Raw genomic sequence first — 23,928 nt, 5'->3', positions numbered from 1 at the left:
CTTTAATGCTATTATCTCAGAAAATAGTTCTCCATGTGCCTTTATTATTCTAATTTAATTGCATTTAAGTCTTTAAAAATTTCCTATCCATGTGTTTCTGTGTAAGTTTGATTAGCCAGAAGACGGGACAACTTTTGCTGGACTTTGTTTTTTGTTGCAAAATAAAAAATGCTGATATTAAAATTTTCTCATTCTGTTTTTTTTTTTGTCATTCAGTGATTCTTTCTCTGAATGGATATAGCAAAGTAAATTTAGATGAGGCTAAGTCAGTTTATTGAGAAGGTCCCCTGGAGAAGGGAATGGCAACCTACTCCAGTATTCTTGCCTGGAGAATTCCATGGACAGAGGAGCTTGGTGGACTATAGCCCATGGGGTCGCTAAGAGTTGGACAGGACTGAGTGACTAACACTTCCACCTTTCAAGCTAGTTTATAAGGGACAGTTTCTAACATAAAAGTCTTTACAATCTATTTGAGGATCTAACACACACAAAAAATATAACAGAAGAGAACTGTACAATTTCAATACCTATATTTTAGCTTAAAAAGGACCCTTAAAGTACTTAATCAGTTAGCTTTGACTGGGGTTTCTCAGAGCCTTCTTACAGATCGCTTCCAGAGGTGGAGTTTAGGGAGGGGAGAAGGACGGAGCCCTCTGCAGAGCGTCACGCTCTCCTTATGCTTTAGCCACAGGCACTCTACTTTCACCCGTTTTGTAGAAGATTTAGTTTTAATAAAGATTTTCAGGATTAAAAAAGTATGAGACTCACAGGTCCAATACAATTCCTGTTGTTTCACAGATGAGATAGTTGCCTGAAGCCAAGATAAATTATTGGGCTGCCCTACTCTGAAGAACTTGGAGGGAAGGCTTAAGCTGGTTCTATTAATGTCCTGATATTGCTGTAGTGAATGCCAGCATTTTAATATCAGATATAAAATGTTTTATGTAAATTAGACTTTAACTTGTTATCTAAGATCTAAAATAATTAGCATTTAATTTTTCACCCTTTTTTCTGGTATCTCATATATAAGTAGTTTTTATATAATTATAACTGTACTATAGATATATATTTTTATTTTTTAACCTATTTTACGATAAATATTTTTTCATGTTGCCATAGACTTTATAAGTTCTACTTGTACAATGTCCTTGTGAGTTGATATAGCTTACTTAATTTAATCATTTCCATATTGTTGGACACTGGGGACATTTTCATTTGTGTACCTTTTCTCTCTTTTGGATTATTTTTAAAAATAAGTTGTGAAGAGTGGTTTTACAGTATCAAAGCATATAAATATTTTTTGATTTTTGTTACATTGCTTTCTGAAAGGATTGTGTAATTGTCAATTCACCATAGTCTCCTACCTATAGGAATTACCAATATTTTGAAATTTTGTTAGTTTCTTTAAGTAGTACCACACTGATGTTTTGCTTTGTGTTTTGATTATTAGTGAAGATTGTTATTTTTATTATCAGTATAATATAATAAAAATCACTAAGATGAAATTATTGTATTATCACTATAATTAAAAATATACCTATGTGCAAATTATCATCTGTTGAGTGGATAGTTGGTTTATATCCTTTCCTCTTTTATTTTGAGGTTCTCTTAATTTGGTTCTTTTGAATTGTAAATATTTGTATATTTAAATATAATCTTTTTGATAAAAATATGTTCATAGTCATCATCTAATGTTTTTAACCAGTGATTCTTACATGTTAACTCAATTTATCATTACTGTTGCTGCTTTTAACTCACTTTAACAATTAGCATTAAAATGTTTCTTTTCTCTTGCTAGAAACTGTCTTACTTTGATGAAAATGAGAGTATACTTATAATAAAAGAATTAGCTGCATATCTAATAAGCACAGAACATTAATTTTTGACTAGTTAATTTGAGTAAACAATAAAATTTGTAAAACTCAAATGTTTTAAACTCTGCCCTACAACTCATCATATAATACATATGTATTTTCAGCTACTTTTATTCTATTTTTACTAGCAGATTTCCTCTTTTTAAATCAGTTCACATCATTGACAATTTTAATCTTATACTTTTATCATTTATAATTCTAGTTCTCTGTTGGAATCAGTGAAAATTCCTTATTCTAAGAATATCCCCCAAACAAACAATTCATCTAAATAAAATAAGCAAAAAATAAAAATATTCCTATGCAAATAATCATTAAGCTACATGCTTGAGTTGGTAAAGTTCAAAAGGATTCTTCTTCATTTGAGGAAGAATATTCTTATTTGACAAACAATGAGTATATAAACATGAGGCATTATCTTTTCCTTGTTTTCTTCTCTTAACCCTGCAGACAAAAAAGAGAATGTTTTAAAAATTTGACCCTCATGCACATATTATCCCGGTGGTGTGTGAGAGCGTCCAGAAACATTAAATCCAATTGGGATGTTCAAAACCGTATTTGCTTGCCACTGCAACTGGTACAATGAACTAATTTTTCTGAGGTTACTGGCCCCTAACCTGAATTTCTCTTTAGCTGCTTTCATCAAACGGAGTTAGTCTTTTCCATTGCTGTGAGGTTAATAGCATTTTCAGATTCTAATCTAGTCTCTGGAAAATTGTCTTTTAAAAAAATTAATCAATAATACTCATTTTTACATCACTATGTCAAACAAGGCAGAGACTACCACACCAGGCATTTCTGCCACTAACTGTCCTATCCAGTAGATATTCCTACATGACAAAAGTCAATAAACTCACCATGCTTGCAGCGTCGCCATTTGTTCGTGCTTTTAATTCACTCATGTATTAAAGAGAGCCTGAAAGACTCACTGCGCAAAGACATTAAATTCCCCTGAAACAAATACTTTAGGAAAAGTCTTAAATATATTTTCATGTCTGTGTTCTGATTTATTCTCCTTGGGGATACTAGACAGATGCTCTCTGAAGACAATTTATGTGTATTGCCGCAAAATAAATAACTGATTAATGTATTTATTTCCAAAGTGACCTGGAGGCCACATCAACACAGGTCTATTTAAATAAGGAATGGGAAAGAGTTGCTTTGAAGATTGAATTAGATAATCATATAAAAGCACAAAGTCCAATGTCAGACACATAATAAATACTTGATGTTAATAATAACGAATGTTATTAATTGTTATTACTTCCATTATATTAAAGAACAATTATAAAGTATAATTGGGACTATGGATAGGGCACTATTAAGCATAACTCTCCATTGTTGGTTTCACCATGTTAATATTGAGTGTAATAAAGGTGATGTAAATGCAAACCAGAAATAGGATGTTTCTTTTTGCAATGAGAACCAGGCTGGCCAGAAATAGATTAAACTGTTAATGTAATTATTCATGGGAGAGATTCTTCATTAAACTTATTATGGAGTAGCACTGTTAGTTCAAATTAAACTGATGTTGAGCCCCTGTTAGGGGTCAGGCACTATCCTATATAGGTACAATATGTAACTTTTAGTTCCTGTCTTTTTAAGGGACTATAATCGGGTATCGGAGAAGGCAATGGCACCCCACTCCAGTACTCTTGCCTGGAAAATGCCATGGATGGAGAGGTCTGGTGGGCTGCAGTTTATGAGGTCGCAAAGAGTCGGAACAACTGAGTGACTTCCCTTTCACATTTCACTTTCATGCATTGGAGAAGGAAATGGCAACCCACTCCAGTGTTCTTGCCTGGAGAATCCCAGGGACGGCAGAGACTGGTGGGCTGCCTCTCTGGGGTCACACAGAGTCGGACACGACTGAAGTGACTTAGCAGCAGCAGCAGTATAATCGGGTATCAGATGTAGAAATGTATATTAATTATATTGCAGTGTAGAAAACGAAATAATATAATATGTGGGATATAGCAGAGGACAAAATAATTAACTATTAGCAAGATTAGGAAAGGCTTCATGGAAGAATATCCAAGGTGGACTTTTGAAAGATGTAAAATTAAGTAGCATGTTTATGATAGGTAGTATATCTGTGAAAAAACTTAAGAGTCCAGAAGAAGCATGATACTTAAGGGAAATTGGTATGTCTACAGTGGTAAGTAGGAGACAGAGATGAGTGAAGAGAAGTGAAGCTGCAATACTAAACAGGCCAGATTTTTTTAAAGGGTTTGTAACTGTTATGGAATTTGAACTTAATTTCAAGGTTAACAGGGAACCGTTGAAGGGTTTGAAGCATGAGATAGACCTGACTGATCATTCTTAAATTTTATAAAGAAGCCTCTAATTCTGAAGTGTGAAGAAGGGATGGTAGAAAGGTGAAAATGAAGGCAGGAACTTGTGCACTTTACTTCATTCACTACAATAGAATCTTATAAAACTAAAAGTGATAAAACAAGGCCTATTTATCAACAGATTAATTGACCAATGGTTTGTGGCAATAGTAATACAATTTTTTCTCCTGTCTTTGGAGGACTACTACGGGGATCTTAGTAAGCTGGCTGCATGCTTTATTTTTTCTGATTCCAGGAGAGACTTTAGGAGGCCACTAAATGTTTGAGACAGAGATAATGAAGTTTTAGGTTGAGGCAGGGCAGAGGGTAGAGGAGGTAAACTGAAGATAGACACATAGGTGGCTAAGAGGGCTATGGATGTGGGAGCAAGAAATAGGGAGGGAAAATACAGAGGAGCAGAAATGGGTTAATGAAGACAAATCTCCTGAGAATGACACAAATGATCAACTCATTTGCAAGTATGTTGTTTTCCAGTCATGTCTGACTCTTTGCTGATCCCATGGACTATATATATAGCACATTGGGCTCTTCTGTCCTCCACTATCTCCTGGAGTTTGCTCAAATTCATGTCCATTGAGTCAGTGATGCTTATGCAAATGATATTTTATTATTTAACTCAATGCCATTATGTATATAGATTTTTTAATGGATAAATTTTGAGCACACATCACACAAGTGGGGCATTAAAAGACATAAGAATGAGTGGGTAACTTATAAAAGAAAACCTCTCAGTAAAGAAAGTCAGATTGCTTGCTGCTTGCCTTATTTAAAATTAAAGTATTTATTAAAAGAATTATTTATATTTGCCTAATATCTCACAACACTTTCTTGGTCTATCAAATATACTAAAATTCAAGTCATAGAAGGTATAATATGATAATTTTTTGTCATCCTCTGACTTTCCTGATACTCAGATTGTTTAAAAGTATTAACATTTGTTTGTCCAGTTAAAATGTGAGTCCTGTTGCTAAATGCTATGAATTGTAATCTGTTTAATAAATAATTTGATTAATATTTAAATGAAACATTTTCTGATGGAAGGAGCCAATGTCATAAAGAAAAGGAAATTCTTTATATATAACAAGTTGATGAATGACTCCTTTTGATAGGGAGAAAAAGGGACTGTTCCTTGGCCATAAATGCTTTTCTTAGGTTTTTGACGTGTATCAGGTTTTTGATGTGTATCTGAGAGTAGATTTGAGATCTGTGAGGTGAACGACATTACTGGAACCCTTAGACAGGGATGTACCACCTCATTTCCTTTGAGGCCTGTTTCTTAAACTGGGAGAAGATAGATCACTAACCCAACAAAGGGGAAATTAACCTCAGGCTAAAGAGTCCAGGGTAAAATACAGTGTGTTCAGTTTGGGAGTCTGTAGGGTTAGACTGAACTGCTAATTGTATAGCTAATATTTAGTCAGGCAAGATATCAATTAAGTATCATGGGAAACATTTAAAGCATTTTTAATATTTATTTAAATAATAATTACATTCCATTTGAAAAGACTTTCAAAAAGGAAATTAGTTCTGATTATAATACTAACAATCTATACTTTAAAATACATGAGCCAGTGGATTCAAAGAACCAGCAGTCCAGCACAGAACCTGGCAAAGAGATTCATAGATTCATTGAACAAATGAATGACGGCTTAGATACTAGGAAATGGAGTTCCGGCTGCTGAGACTACAACACTGAGCACTACCCCCACCTAGTGGCAGTCTACCGGGAGTGCATGGGTAATTACAAAGTGAAAACAGGCCCCTCTGGACGGGATTATACCTGCTTTGACTTTTCGCTGAGTGACCCCTTACCTACATTAAATTATTCTTTCAACATTATTGAACTTCCTGAGGGAAACAGCCCTATAAAATCCAAATCTCAATTTTCTTTGGAAATGTTGAAGATTTTGTTCCTGACATTCATCAGTCAATGTAGTTTAATGGAAGCTATAGTCTTTTTTTTTTTGTAATTTATTTTTACTTATTTTTAAAAATTAATTAATTTATTTTAATTGGAGGCTAATTACTTACAATATTGTGGTGGTTTTTGCCATACATTAGCATGAATCATCCATGGGTTGTACATGTGTCCCCCTCTTCCTGAACCCCTCTCTCACCTTCCTCCCCATCCCATCCCTCTGGGTTGTCCCAGAGCACCGAAGCTAGTCTTTTATTTAAGAAAATTGTGCCTGGAAATGAAAAAGAAATAGATCATTTATATATTAAAATATAAATTGCCAATAGATATGAACACATTTTCAGCCTCATTAGTAACAAATACACATTAATACTATTTATCCCTATCAAAATAGCAGATTATAAAAAACAATACTCTGCTGGGAAGGAAGAAATGAAGGTACATTCAGCAATTGTTAGTGGCAGAGTAAATTGAAACTGTCATTTTAAAACTTTATATTAGCAAATAATTTTAAGCTTATAGAAAAGCTGCAAGAATGTGATTTGTGTTAAAAAAAAAACAGTTGCATAACTTTTTCCTGGGCTTATCTATTATTGATATTCTATCCAAATCGCTTTAAAATTGTTTTGTGGAACTATTTGAGCTGAACACTTCAGAGTATATTTCCTAAGAATAGCAATGTTCTCTTACATATCTACAATACAGTTATAAAATTTAGTAAATTTAATATTAATGTTATTATTTTATCTGACTTAGCATTCATTTTATAATTTCCCCATTGGCTGCATTGGTTTTTTTTTTATTGGAGTATAATTGCTTTACAATGTTGTGTTCATTTCTGCTGTATATCAAAGTGAATCAGTTATATGTATACATGTATCCCTTTCCTCTTGAACCTCCTTCCCACACATCCCCCCTCATCCCACCCATCTAGGTCATAACAGAACACCGAGCTGAGCTCCCTGTGCTATACAGCAGGTTCCCACCAACTATTTTACACACGGTAGTGTATATATGTTAATCCTAATCTCCCAATTTGTCCCACTGTCCCCTTCTCCGCTGTGTCCATATGTCCATTCACTATATCTGCATCTCTATTCCTGTCCTGCAAATAGATTCATCTGTACCATTTTTCTAGTTTCCACGTATACACATTAATGTATGATATTTGTTTTTCTCTTTCTGACTTACTTCACTCTGTATGACAGGATCTAGTTCCATCCATATCTCTACAAATGACCCAAATTCACTCCATTTTATGACTAACAGTCCACTGTATATATATCACATCTTTATCCATTCATCTGTTGATGGACATTTAGGTTGCTTCCATGCCCTGGGTATTGTAAATAGTGCTATAGTGAACATTGGCGTGCTTATATCTTTTTGAATTATGATTTTCACTGGGTGTATGCCCAGTAGTCATATTGCTGGGTCATATGGTAGTTCTATTTTTAGTTTTATAAGGAACCTGCATACTGTTCTCCACAGTGGCTATATTAGTTTACATTCCTACCAACAGTGCACTTCCCTTGTAGCTCAGCTGGTAAAGAATCCACCTGCAATACGGGAGACCTAGGTTGGGAAGATCCCTCGAAGAAGGGAAAGGCTACCCACTCCACTATTCTGGCTTGGAGAATTCCATGGACCGTATAATCCATGGGGTTGCAAAGAGTTGGACATGACTGAGTGACTTTCACCAACAGTGCAAGAGAATTCCCTTTTCTCTACCTCCTCTTCGGAATTTATTTTTTGTAGATTTTTTTGATGATGGCCATTCTGACCTGTGTGAGGTGATACCTTGCTGTTTTGATTTGCATTTCTCTAATAATTAGTCATGTTGAGCATCTATTCATGTGCCTCCTGACCATCTGCATTTCTTCTTTGGAGAAATGTCTATTCATGTCTTTTAGAATGATTTCTGCCCCCTTCAGTATGGGATCCTCCGATCAAGACCAAGTATTACATTTAGTTTTCATGTCTCATTAGCTTTCTTTGTTATTGTTTGGTTGCTCAGTCATGTTTCACTCTGTGACACCATGGACTGCAGCACGCCAAGCTTCCCTGTCCTTCACTATTAGCTTCTTTAATCTGGAATATGTCATAGCCCTTACTTTGTCTTTTATGACTCTGACATCTTTGAAGAATATAAGCTGTCCTTTTTTTTTTTAAGAACATTTCTTATGTTGTGTGCCTATTGAATGATCCTCATTATTAGATTCTGTATTCTCAGTTTAAATGTCTTTTATGTGATGCATACTTCTCAGACGATTACATCTGAAGGCACATGATGTCCATCCGACCCTCACTGGTAGTGTTAATTTTGTTTACCTGTGAAGAATGGTCTGATTTTGGGCTTCCCTGGTGGCTCAGTGGTAAAAAATCTGCCTGTCAATGCTGCTGCTGCTGCTAAGTCACTTCAGTCGTGTCTGACTCTGTGCAACCCCATAGACGGCAGCCCACCAGGCTTCCCCGTCCCTGGGATTCTCCAGGCAAGAACAGTGGAGTGGGTTGCCATTTCCTTCTCCAATGCATGAAAGTGAAAAGTGAAAGTGAAGTCGCTCAGTCGTGTCCGACTGTTACCCCCTGGACTGCAGCCTTCCAGGCTCCTCCGTCCATGGGATTTTCCAGGCAAAAGTACTGAAGTGGGGTGCCATTGCCTTCTCTGATTCTCAGTTTAAATGTCTTTTATGTGATGCATACTTCTCAGACGATTACATATGAAGGCACATGATGTCCACCTGACCCTCATTGGTAATGTTAATTTTGTTTACCTGTGAAGAATGGTCTGATTTTGGGCTTCCCTGGTGGCTCAGTGGTAAAAAGTCTGCCTGTCAATGCAGGGGAAATGAATTCAATCCCCGATCCGGGAAAATCCCACATGCTGCAAAGCAACTAGGCCCGAGTGCGAGTGCCACAACTATTAAGCCTGTGCTCTAGAGCCCCGGACCTGCAACAGCTGAGCCCACTTGCCTCAATTACTGAAGGCTGTTCACCATAGAGCCCATGCACCACAACAAGAGAAGACCCCGGGCACCGCAACTAGAGAGGAGCCCCCATTCTCAGCAACTAGAGAAAAGCCCATGCAGCAAGGGAAACCCAACACAGCCAAAAGTAAATAAATAAATAAATTTAAGAAGTTATTTAGAAAAACTTGCTTTAAAAAAAAAGAATGGTCTGATTTCTACATTGCATAAATATTACAATTTTTTTCTGTGGAGAAACACTTTAAGATCACACAAATATTCTATTCCTCATAAAAATTCCCCTGAGATTTAGCACCTGGTTCTGCCTGTTTTGGGCTTCCCTGGTGGCTCAGAGGGCTGCCTGCAATGTGGGAGACCTGGGTTCGATCCCTAGGTCGGGAAGATCCCTTGGAAAAGGAAATGGCAACCCATTCCAGTATTCTTGCCTAGAGAATACCATGGACACAGGAGCCTGGTGGGCTACAGTCCACGGGGTTGCAAAGAGTTGGACATGACTCAGCGACTTCATTTCACTTCACTTCTGCCTGTTTCAATCTCTGTTATGAGGGTTGTAAAATGCTAATTTTCAATTTTTGATTTTTTCCCCCCTGGATAACAAAGAAAGGAAAAGAAGAAAAATTGCATTTGTAAATATATACAAACTTTTGTACTTTAAAAACATGTAGCAATATTTTCTGAAAATCATTCCATATCAGTTCAGTTCATAGTGATCTTCCTCATTCTTTTGCATAGCCACATAGCTCTCAATTTGGAACAATTGTCTCTAACAGGAAAGCATATGAAGAATTTTAAAAGTGTTTATATTTATTGACCAAGTAAGTTCAAATTCAGGAAGGTCTCCAAAGGGAATTCTCAGATATACATTTAAAGGTTAATGCACAAAGATGTTCAATAAAGCATTATTTATAATAGCAGAACTTTACAAATAATGTGAACCTCTTATATTAATGGAATGGTTGACGTCCAGTAATGAAGCTTTATGCACTCATTAAAAAACACTATGCCTTAATTTACTATCATGTTACCTGAAACAAATAGATCTCAAAATTATATACTTTGATCTCATTCATTTAAAATGCACCAAAAAGAGATTGGCAGGAAATATATTGAAATGATTAAAAAATAATTGCTTCTGAGGGTAAGGTTTTAGATATTTAATTTTTCCTCCATTTTTATATTATTGATACTCTTCAGATTATATTCAGTGAACATACAATCTTATTAGTTTCCTAAAAATTGTAACCAGTGATCTAGTATTATAAGAAGCGTTTTTCCTTATGGAATTGGACTTTTCTTCACTGGGTTTATTATAGGTCTTTATTATGTTGTGTGTTGTATTTCTCTTTTTGCTCTGGGTGCCAGGAACCCAGTTTGAAGGTTAATCACGACATCCTATAAAACTTGATTTCTCTTTCTCCCCTTTTATTGATTTTATAATGTCTGTTTTCTTAATGTTATTATGATGTCTCTTGCTGCAAACTATCTCAAATCCTTTTTTAAAAAGAGGTGGAAGTACAATTAAATAGAATATAATGAAATTCCTGCACAATAATTGTCCAAGAACTTCTGAAATAGATATTATGGATCTACTAGAGATTTAGTTAGAATATTTATTTAGATATTTATTTAGAATATTTAGTTAGAATATTGCATTCCACAGCAATCAAATCCTAGAACTGATGGGCATCTGGTGGGGGTGAGGAGGCATTTACTCAGATTGCTGTCTGTTTTCCAGACAAATTAAAGAGAGAGGGAGAAAGAGAGAGAGTAAGTAAACATAAAATCCATGATGTTGGGTTGACATTCTACATTTGGTACTATGGGAAATGTAATGGAAAAGCAGATTAAAAATTTACCTTAAAAAGTTATGTGATATCTTTGGAACTGTAAGTGTCTTCTGTCAAAACATAATCTGCTTCTCTTTGGTACTGTTCTCAGTTGTCCAACTCTGCTAATGTTAAACATGTGCTCGCTGACCTGCTCTGCTTTTCTCTGCCTAGTATTTAGGAGTCATCTAATCTTCCGTGTTCTCATTTAAACCAGTTCTTTGTGGTGTTGGCATCTGAGGGCAGGTAGCACAATTGTCTGATTTCCATGTGTTCTTTCATGAAAATGAACACAATTGTTAAACCCAGTTGCTCTTTTCCTGTCCCACTGTTTTTCATAATACATTTAAATGAAGATAATGGATCCTTTTGCTTAATTGTAGGGAAATAAGGACCAACTAAAGGTCTTGTAGGACCTCGAGAAATCATTGAGTTTATTCCCCTATATCCACACAATTTCTGATACAAGAAAATGTCATCTATTACTAAAGTAAGGAAAAACATTCTTTGATTTAATTTTTAGGGTAATAATTTGAAAACTCTTGCAATAAGACACCTCTCACCCCTCAGTCAAACCAATCCTTTATGCTTCAACTTGAGCCTTTGTTCTCGGTGGAGACAGAAAGAAGCAGAATTTATGTTGCTGAATTTACGTAATAATGCTCATTAAGTTTCTTTTGATTTTTCTGTTTTCTAGGTTTAAAAGCCTGGTCCCTTTAAACATTTTCTATAGCTATTATTTTCCAATCAGTTCACCATATTTGTAGCTTGCCTATGAATTATTACCAAATTGTTCACATGATTCCTTTGCTATGCATTTAAAACAGGACACTGTACAATAAACATCAAGCTGGTATGGTAATAAAAGGAAAATTTCTTCTCACATAGTCTGTGTTCTTTCAGTTACTCAGTTTGCTTCTGAGATTGGTTTTATGAAAATGCTACTTTATTACAGATTTCTGTTTAAGTGTGCTAATCAAGTTATAATTACTAACAACCATCATCTAGACTAGTAACCATCATCTAGCATCAGGGGGGAAATAACCCTGTTTGTTTTGGTAATCATTGTATTTATAGTGCCTGACACACAGAAGACATTTAATATTTGTAGACTGACTGAATGGATGAAATTTTATGAGGCATTTCATGATTTGTAAAGCAATATTTTAAAAGAGCATTTTGTTTAATTTTCAAAGTTATTTGTAAGGTATCTATTACAAACTCTGGGGATTAGAATTTAAGGTATCTGCCAAAGGTTCACCTAACCAAAAAGTAGTGAAACCAGTGCTTTACCTACTACAGTTTTCTGTGTATAGGCAGCAGTGTGACTTGGAAGGTGAAATAGTCTCAAGCTGTAGAGCAGCCGGGTCCCATTGAGAGTCTGTGTAACAGGTCAGGTCAGGTCCATGGGACTTCAGAATATGGTATGGAAATGTTGGGGGAGTGTGTCATTTCCTCGGTTCTGTCTTGTCCTATCAAAAATTTGAAGTGACAGATGGACCTGTGTTACAGCCCTTGGACAGACCAGTGTTACAGTCCCGTGTAATTTCCTCAGACAGACCAGTGTTATAGCTCCGAGTTACAGATCAGTTTTCTTTAGAAAGCAAAGGAAAATACGTCCTCGAGGCGCGAGGGCTGGCTGATCCAAAAGACGTGAAGAGAAGAGAAGCCCCTGGCCCAATTATGGCTCTTCTTTTTATGTGTTTTTCTGCTCTCCCTGAGCTTGCACTGTGTAAATTGGGGCAGCTAGGAGGGCTGTTTGTCTTACCTGAAGTCCTCACTCCAGTCCTCGGACCTTCCTTTGTTCTATTTTCTCGGGTTTTTCCCTTCTTTGTCTTTTAGCCATTTTTCTTTCTTTGTCTAGCCACCATTTGGGGCTCCTTTTTCCATTCTAACTACCTAACAGAAACTTAGGCAAAATTATCTTCTTGTATATGTTGGTTGCTTGGAATAAACTGATGTCTTTGAGTCTCAGTTTCCTCATCTGCATAATGAGGACAATTGTGATACTAATTCACAGAGCTGATGTCATGAACATAAGGATACAGAGAATGCATGAGTTTGAAAGCCCAATGGAGGCTGTAAAGTGCAGTGCTCTTGCAGGGTGGTGGCACTGGTATAATTACATATTAGTATTTGGCTTAGTATGTGGCTAACCCAAAGTTTCCCAGAGAAATTCTCCTACCACTGACAGGAGGTACTCAATATACCTGACCAACAAATATAATCTAAACTATATTTTTACTTTTAAAGTGATTTCTGTACTTGGCTCCTCTATCTTATCGGCTGTCACTGTCATCACCAAAAACATAAAAACAACTCCTTAACCCACCGCACCATCCCTATGCATTATATTGAGAAGACAAAAGACTTGCATTGCTTTTGGTGTAATACCTGCGAGACCATGGACTTTTAATATAAATACAATATTTAGTGGATATTTGCTAATGCTAGTGCATTCAGTGTTTGTTTCTAAGTGTGTTTCAAGGCATCAGTTATTATCTATAAATTCCTAAACAGTTTAGATCTTTTTTCTATATGGACAACTCACTGTAGCGACAGCACTGTGGAAATTAATTCTGAGGTTCATTACCTGGTGACAGGAAGAATTGTGGAGTTTGGTGGAAGCCTTAATTATTCTTGGCAGGGAAATCCAGCCTATTGAGGTTGGGAGCATCTTTACAAGTGCTGCTTGGTGTTGTAATATATGATGATGGCTATTGCTGTTGTGCTTTTTATATTTTAGGTAAATCTTTAATGTTTGCATTTATACCTTCAGGCAGTTTAATCCTGAAATATTTACATATTCATAAGTAAAAAAGACACAGAAATAAGAAAAGTTTTAAAAATGTTTATATAATATGCATGTAACTACACACACACACACACACACACACAAATTCCTTTTCAAAATAAAACCCAAATAAAAAGAATAGCAGGCCAGACATTTTTAAAATGACCTTTTATAGTCTACTCTGAAGAGTTACCTTTTCCTATTATTGAGATTATTTATTTATTTTCAAAATCATGGGATTGAGTCTTTAGAAGTGTATTTTTCTCTGTGATCTCAAAATCACTGCCTAGCAAGCTGCTGTTTCTGCCTGAGTCATGTCTCCCAGTTGTGTGGGAGTAGAAATGATGTTTGAGAACAAATGATTGCAAGTAAATATGAGGGTACCATTCATCAAAATGCAGTCTATTTTTCCAGGATGCCAGAAAGAAAGGGAAAAAAATGTGGAAAGAGTATTGTGAATAAAAATGTAGTTTTAGATGGAATATAGTACATTTAAAAGAAATGTTTACTAAAGAAAACTTTGAGGGCATTGTACTAAGTGAAATAAGTCAGACAGAAAAAGACAAATATCATATGATCTCACTTAGATATTGAATCTAAAGAAAAAACTGAAAAAACTGAGTTAATAAATATAGATAACAGACTGGTGGTTGCTAGAGGTGAGGGGTAGGAGGTGGCTGGGGTTGGTGAAGAGGATCAAACGTATGAACTTCCAGTTATAAAAAAAAATGAGTCATTGGTGACTATAGTTAATAATACCAAATTGTGTATTTGAAAGTTATGAAAAGAATAGATTGTAAAAGTTTTCCACAAGGGAAAAAAGAAGATCTTTATAACCATGTTTAGTGATGGATGGGCCTAGTTGCTCAGTTGTTTCTGACTCTTTGCGAACCCATGGACTCTTCAGGTAATAATACTGCAGTGGGTAGCCGTTCCCTTTCCAGGGGATCTTCCTGACCCAGGGATTGAACTTGGGTCTCCTGCATTGCAGGCAAATTCTTTACCATCTGAGCCACCAAGGAAGTCCAATAGCTGTGCTACAGTAAGGTAAACATTTTGCATATATACACATATTATATATGTAACATATATGTATATTTACCATTCTTTATATTTTCTCATGGAATACATTGAAGTCTAAAAAATTTTTTAAAACTTAAAATTCTACGAATAAATTAATTAAATGATTTATTGAGTCTTAAAAATATCACCTACCTTCGAAATAAGCTGCATGATTTCAGCTTAAATATGCAAAGTCATACACTGCGGATGGCCCTTTGCAGTATCTTTGATGAGCAGAATCATTAACTGATGTTCAGTAAAGCAAGATTCTGTTCCACTTGTCATTCACCACACCTGTAAAATCAGTCTGCAAAAGTATTGGCTATGACCCAAGACTTTTCACTGAACTGCCAGTTCATGTGTGGGAGGTCCTTATGTTTGCCCTTTAATATCCTGGGGCTTAAAGAAGGACAAAAAAAATCTGACTTAATCACCAGGTCTGCAGCAGGGCCACCAATCAGAAGAACTGATATTTTTCAGCTGCTATACTGTTCACAGTTTCCTCTGAGATGTGCATGTTCTCAGAGGTAAAACAGTAAAACAGTTCAGATAGGGTTGGATATCACTGAGTACCTATTGTCTTTTTCCTCTAGGATCTTCTTCAACTCAGAAGAAAATGCTTCAGCTTGGCACCTAATCTGTTTCCCCTCGTTGCCTTCTATCTGGCAAAAAGAATAAAAACACTTCTTAAAATTCTTTGACCAAACTTTGCTTGTGATGAAAGAAGCTTCAGTAACTATTCTTCACTCCAGGGGCCGTTCAGGCTTTCTTCTGAGTGTCTTGATTCCCATGAATAGTCACAAACAGGTTAACTATATTTCCATTGTTTACTGAAGTTCTACCCATCACTTGGTGAATGAGTTTTTCATTACTGGAACACTTACTTATGGTGGATCTACCAGTGCCAAAGTTCAGGCTCCCTGTTGGCCTGTTGCGTTCTACACTCTACCCTTTAATTTATTCTAAACTTTTATTTTCAGACAACAGTCATATTCTAAGAATTTGAATTTTCATTCTATTTTCTAGCAGTTAAAGATTTCCTGATGGCCAATATACACAAAGAAGCAAAGTTAAAATCACTCACTTACTCACTCTTAAGTGTTACTCTACTTGTATGAGTAAGTCAAGAGCAAAAAAATTGGACACTGAGATCTAGGTTTACTTGCCATTCAAACAGCTCACTCTTGCCTGTCTGAGGTCAGACCCTTGCCTCTGTAAATCATGAGTGACCTCATATTCTGGACCTATATGATTGTTTGAAATTGTTGAATCCCCCTTGAAGGATAAACTATGGTTGACCCAGTTTGAGATATTAAAATGTTCTGTGGAACAGTGAAATTGTATTTCAAACTTTTTACAAAGTTTCATTCAATTATTGATTTAAATTAGTAGTTATTGACATTAAATTCCAATGTGTGATGAAGGAAATACTTGAGTTGTAGGTGCCATTGGTTTAAGGGCAATTAAACCTAACTTTTCTTAAGTGTTGTGTTTTGTATAGAATGTGAGCTAGGAAATAAGCAATATGATATTTGTATAATTAAGTGAGGTGTATTTTTTCAACTACCTTCTTCCCATAGAAATATGATAAATAATCATTCTGTGATGATCTGTGAACTCAATATTAACACCCTTAAAAATGCTATTTCAGACCTCTGACTGGCAACTGGGTAATGCATGCTTTTGTGATAATTTTTTGAATGGTCATCATTTAACTCCTATTAATTTATCTTCTTTTCCAAATGCCTTCTTACCAATATTATTTATACTACTAATTCATTCAGTTTTTTTGAATCAATGTAAAATTCAACTTTAATCTCAGTCTTAAATGAAAATGCTTTAATGTTTTTTTTCAGGCCTGGAACTTTTTATTTATGATATCATTAAAAAATCATTTCTCATTTGAGTTAAGTGCTCAATAACTTTTGATGGATGAGTTTCTAGTTGCATTTTTGGTGCACTGGGACAACCCAGAGGGATGGTACAGGAAGGGAGGAAGGAGGAGGGTTCAGGATGGGGAATACATGTATACCTGTGGCAGATTCATGTTGATATATGGCAAAACCAATACAATATTGTAAAGTTAAAAAATAAAATAAAATAAACAACAATGAAGAATCTAAAAAAAAATAAAAGTACTATGAATATCATTTACTTTTTCATAGGAAAAGTACTATGAAAAAGCTTGCTTAAAACATAACATTGTGCTCGCTTCGGCAGCACATATACTAAAATTGGAACGATACAGAGAAGATTAGCATGGCCCCTGTGCAAGGATGACATGCAAATTCGTGAAGCGTTCCATATTTTTTATAAAACTCCTAGAGGAGAACATAGGCAAAACACTCCCCGACATAAATCACAGCAGGATCCTCTATGACCCACCTCCCAGAATATTGGAAATAAAAGCAAAAATAAACAAATGGGACCTAATTAAACTTAAAAGCTTCTGCACAACAAAGGAAACTATAAGCAAGGTGAAAAGACAGCCTTCAGAATGGGAGAAAATAATAGCAAATGAAGCAACTGACAAACAACTAATCTCAAAAATATACAAGCAACTCCTACAGCTCAATTCCAGAAAAATAAGTGACCTAATCAAAAAATGGGCCAAATAACTAAATAGACATTTCTCCAAAGAAGACATACAGATGGCTAACAAACACATGAAAAGATGCTCAACATCACTCATTATCAGAGAAATGCAAATCAAAACCACTATGAGGTACCATTTCACACCAGTCAGAATGGCTGCGATCCAAAAGTCTACAAGCAATAAATGCTGGAGAGGGTGTGGAGAAAAGGGAGCCCTCTTACACTGTTGGTGGGAATGCAAACTAGTACAGCCACTATGGAGAACAATGTGGAGATTCCTTAAAAAACTGGAAATAGAACTGCCTTATGATCCATCAATCCCACTGCTGGGCATACACACTGAGGAAACCAGAATTGAAAGAGACACGTGTACCCCAATGTTCATTGCAGCACTGTTTATAATAGCCAGGACATGGAAGCAACCTAGTGTCCATCAGCAGATGAATGGATAAGAAAGCAGTGGTACATATACACAATGGAGTATTACTCAGCCATTAAAAAGAATACATTTGAATCAGTTCTAATGAGGTGGATGAAACTGGAGCCTATTATACAGAGTGAAGTAAGCCAGAAAGAAAAACACCAATACAGTATACTAACGTATATATATGGAATTTAGAAAGATGGTAACAATCACCCTGTATACGAGACAGCAAAAGAGACACTGATGTATAGAACAGTCTTATGGACTCTGTGGGAGAGGGAGAGGGTGGGAAGATTTGGGAGAATGGCATTGAAACATGTATAATATCATATATGAAACCAGTCGCCAGTCCAGGTTCGATACATGATACTGGATGCTTGGGGCTGGTGCACTGGGACGACCCAGAGGGATGGTATGGGGAGGGAGAGGGGGGAGGGTTCAGGATGGGGAACACATGTATACCTGTGGCGGATTCATTTTGATATATGGCAAAACCAATACAATATTGTAAAGTTAAAAAAATAAAATAAAATAATAAAAAAAACCCAAAAAACCCCGTAACATTAAAAAAATGAAGATCATCACATCTGGTCCCATCACTTCCTGACAAAGATGGGGAAACAATGCAAACAGTGACAAGACTTTATTTTCTTGGGCTCCAAAATCACTGCCTATGGTGACTTCAGCTAGGAAATTAAAAAATACTTGCTCCTTGGAAGAAAAGCTATGACAAACCTAAAGAGCATATTAAAAAGCAGAGACATTACTTTGCCAACAAAGGTCTATCTAGTCAAAGCTGTGTTTTTTCCCAGTAGTCCTGTATGGATGTGAGAATTGGAGTATAAAGAAAGCTGAGCACTGAAGAATTGATATTTTTGAACTGTGGTGTTGGAGAAGGCTCTTGAGAGTCCCTTGGACTGCAAGGAGATCCAACCAGTCAGTCCTAAAGGAAATCAGTCCTGAGTATTCACTGGAAAGACTGATGCTGAAGCTCCAATATTTTGGCCACCTGATGCGAAGGAGTGATTCATTGGAAAAGACCCTGATGCTGGCAAAGATTGAAGGCAGGAGGAGAAGGGTACAACAGAGGATGAGAAGGTTGGATGGTATCACCGACTCGATGGACATGAGTCAGAGCAAGCTCTGGGAGTTGGTGATGGATTGATGTGCTGCAGTCCATGGGGTTGCAGAGTCAGAACCGACTGAGTGACTGAACTGAACTGAACTGATGAGAGGCATTATAATAAATCTAATATAGTAATATGTATACTTAATTTTATGAAATTTAAATGCCTATCCACATTTTTGTCTGTTTGTTTTGTTGTTGTTGTTGTTCAGTCTCTCAGTCATATCCAGCATTGTGACTCCACGGACTGCAGAATGCCAGTCTTCCCTGTCCTTTACCATCACCCAGTGTTTGCTCAAACTCATGTCCATTGAGTCAATGATACCATCCAGCCATCTCATCCTCTACTGTACCCTTCTCCTGTCTTCAATATTTCCCAGCATCAGAGTCTTTTCTAATGAGTTGGCTCTTCGCATCAGGTGGCCAAAGTGTTGGGGCTTCATCTTTAGCGTCAATCCTTCTGATGAATATTCAGGGTTGATTTCATTTAGGATTGACTGGTTTGATCTCCTTGCTTGTCCAAGGGACTCGCAAGAGTCTTCTCCAGCACCACAGTTTGAAAGCATTAATTCTTCTGTGTTCAGCCTTTTTGTGGTCCAACTCTCACATCCATACATGACTACTGGAAAAACCATAGCTTTGACTACATAGATCTTTGTTGGCAAAGTGGTATCTCTGCTTTTCAATACACTATCTAGGTTTGTCATAGCTTTTCTTCCAAGGAGTAAGTGTCTTTTCATTTCATGGTTGCAGTCACCATCGGCAGTTATTTTGGAGCCCAAGAAAATGAAGTCTGTCACCATTTCCGTTGTTTCCCCATCTATTTGCCATGAAGTGATAACTAATTAACTAACCAACTGATGGGACCGGATGCCATGATCTTTGTTTTTTGAATGTTGAGTTTTAAGCCAGCTTTTTCATTCTCTTTTTCACCTTCATCAGGAGGCTCTTTAGTTCTTTCTTTCTGCCATTAGGGTTGGTGTCATCTGCACATCTGAGGTTATTAATATTTCTCCCGGCGATCTTGATTCCAGTTTGAACTTCAGCCAGCCAGCATTTCACATGATGTACTCTGCATATAAGTTAAATAAGCAGAGTGACAATATATGGCCTTGTTGTACTCCTTTCCCAATTTTGAACCAGTTGGTGGTTCCATGTCCAGTTCTAACTGTTGCTTTTTGACCTGCATACAGGTTTCTTAGGAGGCAGGTCAGGTGGTCTGGTATTCCCATCTCTTTCAGAATTTTCCAGTTTGTTGTGATCCACCCAGTTGAAGGCATTAATATAGTCAATGAAGCAGAAGTAGATGTTTTTCTGGAATTCTCTTGCTTTGTCTATGATCCAGTGGATGTTGGCAATTTGATCTCTGATTCCTCTGTCTTTTCTAAATCCAGCTTGACATCTGAAAGTTCTCGGTTCACATACTGTTGAAGCCTAGCTTGAAGAATTTTGTGCATTACCTTACTAGCATGTGAAATGAGTGAATTGTGCAATTTGAACATTCTTAGGCATTTCCCTTCTTTGGGACTGGAATGAAAATTGATCTTTTCCAGTCCTGTGGCCACTGCTGAGTTTTCCAAATTTGCTGGTGTATTGAGTGTAGCATTTTAACAGCATCCACACTTAGAGACAAAATTTAATGGATGGGGTTCAAGTGGAAATTTTCTCATGAATAGTTCCTGCTTGAGCGGCACCCAATACACTTCCTAAAATCAAATAAAAGGAAATATATCAGATGCTGTTCAGCATAAATATTGAAATAGACAATACAGATATAAATTTTGTCCAACATGTAAGTTGACTTAATTTATTACATTTCAATAAATCCTCAAGTATAAAAAGTATCATTCATTTAAAAATGGTTGCTAATTTTCCTGACTTTTTATGTTTAAAGCTAAAAGAGATAAGCTTCGATTCTATTCATAAAAGTGTGTTTTTTGATGGGTTTTGTATGCTTTTTTGTATCTCAGATCATTTTAGTTTCCATAGAAAATGTACTGATGGCACCAAATGTTATAATTTGAGTCACCTGGCAAGTCTATGCCTGTTGACTATGAATATCACTTAAATTTTGCTTAAAGGGACATGATGTGTTTGTTTTTCTTCCTAAACCCTAATTTATAGAAAAGCATGGTGACTTAATTTCTAAAGTGATCACTTAGGGCTATAGATTCTGAGTATAAATCAGAAAATAACATGATTAGTCTTCTAAGGTTATAGCATCACCATTCATCTGTAAATCAGATAGTTTGGGAGATTATGTTCCGTCATAGACTTAACATTTTCTGTTCATCATCTTCTTTATTATATATTTGTTTTTATACTATTGAGTGAACAAATTGCTGAGACCAAATTAAGATAAGGTGTATAATAATATATTTCTAATTTAATAATAATAATAACAATTGTAACAGCCGACCTTGAGTGCCTATTGAATGCTAGCATTGTTCTAAGCACTTTATAGGTATTAAATTACTGATGCTCTGAAACAATATAATGAAGTAGAAACTATTGTTATCTCCAGTTTACAGTTAAGAAAACTGAGTCTTAGAGAGATTAGATGATTTGTCTAAATTCACAGAGCTGCTAAATAGTAGAGCTGTTTGTATCTGAGTCTATTTTCATTTTGTTTTGTTTTTACTTTATATTTTAGATTCCATGTATAAGTGAGATCATGCAGTATTTGTCTTTGTCTCACTTATTTTACTTAGCGTAATATTCTGTGGATTCAACAATGTTGTCACAAATAGTGATATTTCATTTTATTTCGTTTTTTATGGCTGGATAATTTTCCAGTATGGGCTTCTCTGGTGGCTTGGATGGCAAAGAATCTACTGGCAATGAAGGGGACCCAGGTTTCATCCCTGGGTTGGGAAGATCCCCTGAAGGAAATGGCTACCACTCCAGTATTCTTGCCCAGAGAATTTCATGGACAGAGAAGCCTGGCAGGCTATAGTCCTTGGGGTCACAAAGAATAGGACATGACTGAGTGACTAACACTTTCACTTTCACAATATTCCAATATATGTGCACTCTATCTTCTTCATCCTTTGATCTGTTGATGAGACCCTTGGTTGCTTCAATATCTTGGCTATTGTAAATAATGCTTCAGTGAACACTGGAGTGCATATATCTTTTCACATTAATGTATGGTAGAATTTAAAATAAAGCCATTTAGGTCTAGATTGTTTTTGAGATTAGGTTTTACATTACTAATGTAATTTTATTTTTATAGGTCTATTCAGATTGTGTATTTCTTCTTGGAGGGATAGAGAAAAGTGCATCTAATGCATCTAGCCAGAATTGGAAGTACTGTATGCCAACTTGTAACTATTATTTACTTTTTTCTCTTTATAATGGAAATTCAAAGATGTGTACAAATAAGGAGAAGATAGCATAATGAACTTCATGTAGATATCATAGAGCTTCAACAGTGTTCAATATTCTGCTTTTGTGGTTTCAATGTTTTTCTTTCCAAGATACTTTTTTGGGAAGGTTCAGATAATATAAATCAAATTTTATTTAATTCTAAGTTTTGTATGATAGTCGTTGGCTCTTCATTAAATTGTTACTTTATATTTCTTTGTACAAAGATTCATTTTTTTCTTCCTTGAGATGTTTGTATAGGTTATTAATTGAAACTGATTGCACACACATATAATATTCTGAGCTACTAAAATGCTGTCAAATGTGTTTATTGGATGTGGCAGGATGAGACTTTGTTGACATCAAATAAATGTGGTTAATTAAATGCTAACTCTAATTTTTAAAATGCAGAAATGAACATTTTGTCATTATTTAAATAACTCAGAACATTGGTTTGGGGAAGACTTTAATGTAGAATTATGAACTTGAATTCATGAATTATCTGCTTATGTCTTGGTGTTAGACTTTAAAATGAATGCAAAATTTAAAAATTTGCCTGGCTAGCAAAATTTGAGGCAACTATGTCCTGTACTAAGCAATAATTTTGGTATGTTGCTAATTTATTGTAAGATACATAATTTAGTTTTTAGAATCTGAAATGCAAAAGCTGATTCAACAGAAGTCTAACACTCTGAAGAGTAATAACCATGAAACATGGCTCTCTTCTGCCACTGATCTCACTGTGGAGACTTGGTGTAGACTCAAAATCCTGCACTGTTTTCTGTTCTCCAGAAGAGAAAATACTAAGCATCTTAGTTTGAAAATAAGTAAGAACAAAAAGTGTTACATATCTAGTATAAGGCATAATCCCTTAGAGTAAGTATAAATGACAGTTTGTCCAAATTAAGTCCAAAGTCTCTAGTGGTATCTGAACTCTATTTATCCCAACAATAATGAGAATTTTGTGTGTGTGCCAGGAGTTGTGAAACTAGCATTTTAGAAGAGTTAACAAACTAGTCCACTGCCCTGAAGATTTTTGATCTAAAAATACAAATATAGAACATGTGTGTGATTTAATGGAGGAGTACTCTAACCTCTGCTTATTCTTGCTTTGTCACTTTGTCCTTCCCTTAAAGTTATGTATTATAGAAGATTAGAGGTGCAGACTTTTTTTTTTTGAAATCTTATCTAGACTAAAATATAAAAAAAATGGGTTAATAGAGTTCTGATAGTTCAGTTCAGTCGTTTAGTTGTGTCCGACTCTTTGTGACCCCATGAACTGCAGCACCCCAGGCCTCCCTGTCCATCACCAACTCCCGGAGTTTACCCAAACTCATGTCCATTGAGTCAGTGATGCCATCTAACCATCTCATCCTCTGTTGTCCCCTTTTCCTCCTGACTTCAATCTTTCCCAACATCAGGGTATTTTCAAATGAGTTAGCTCTTCGTATCAGGTGGCCAAAGAATTAAAGTTTCAGCTTCAACATCAGTCCTACCAAAGAACACCCAGGACTGATTTCCTTTAGGATGGACCGGTTGGATCTCCTTGCAGTCCAAGGGACTCTCAAGAGTCCTCTCCAACATTACAGTTCAAAAGCATCAATT

At 35.9% G+C, this 23,928-nt stretch overlaps 1 long non-coding RNA gene and 1 other non-coding gene across 2 annotated transcripts in view; both read left to right on the top strand.

The window, feature by feature from the left end:
- Positions 1–23,928, top strand: part of LOC113898337 — a 429,587-nt gene that overhangs the window by 99,708 nt on the left and 305,951 nt on the right. The gene's annotated exons all lie outside the window — the stretch shown is intronic.
- On the top strand, positions 17,017–17,123 carry LOC113898928. Its single transcript, XR_003512785.1, has one exon. It is a non-coding gene; the product is annotated as a U6 spliceosomal RNA (small nuclear RNA).

This window comes from Bos indicus x Bos taurus, chromosome 9, assembly GCF_003369695.1.
Source record: "Bos indicus x Bos taurus breed Angus x Brahman F1 hybrid chromosome 9, Bos_hybrid_MaternalHap_v2.0, whole genome shotgun sequence".
NCBI lineage: Eukaryota > Metazoa > Chordata > Mammalia > Artiodactyla > Bovidae > Bos > Bos indicus x Bos taurus.
This window is presented reverse-complemented; position numbering and strand designations above follow the sequence as displayed.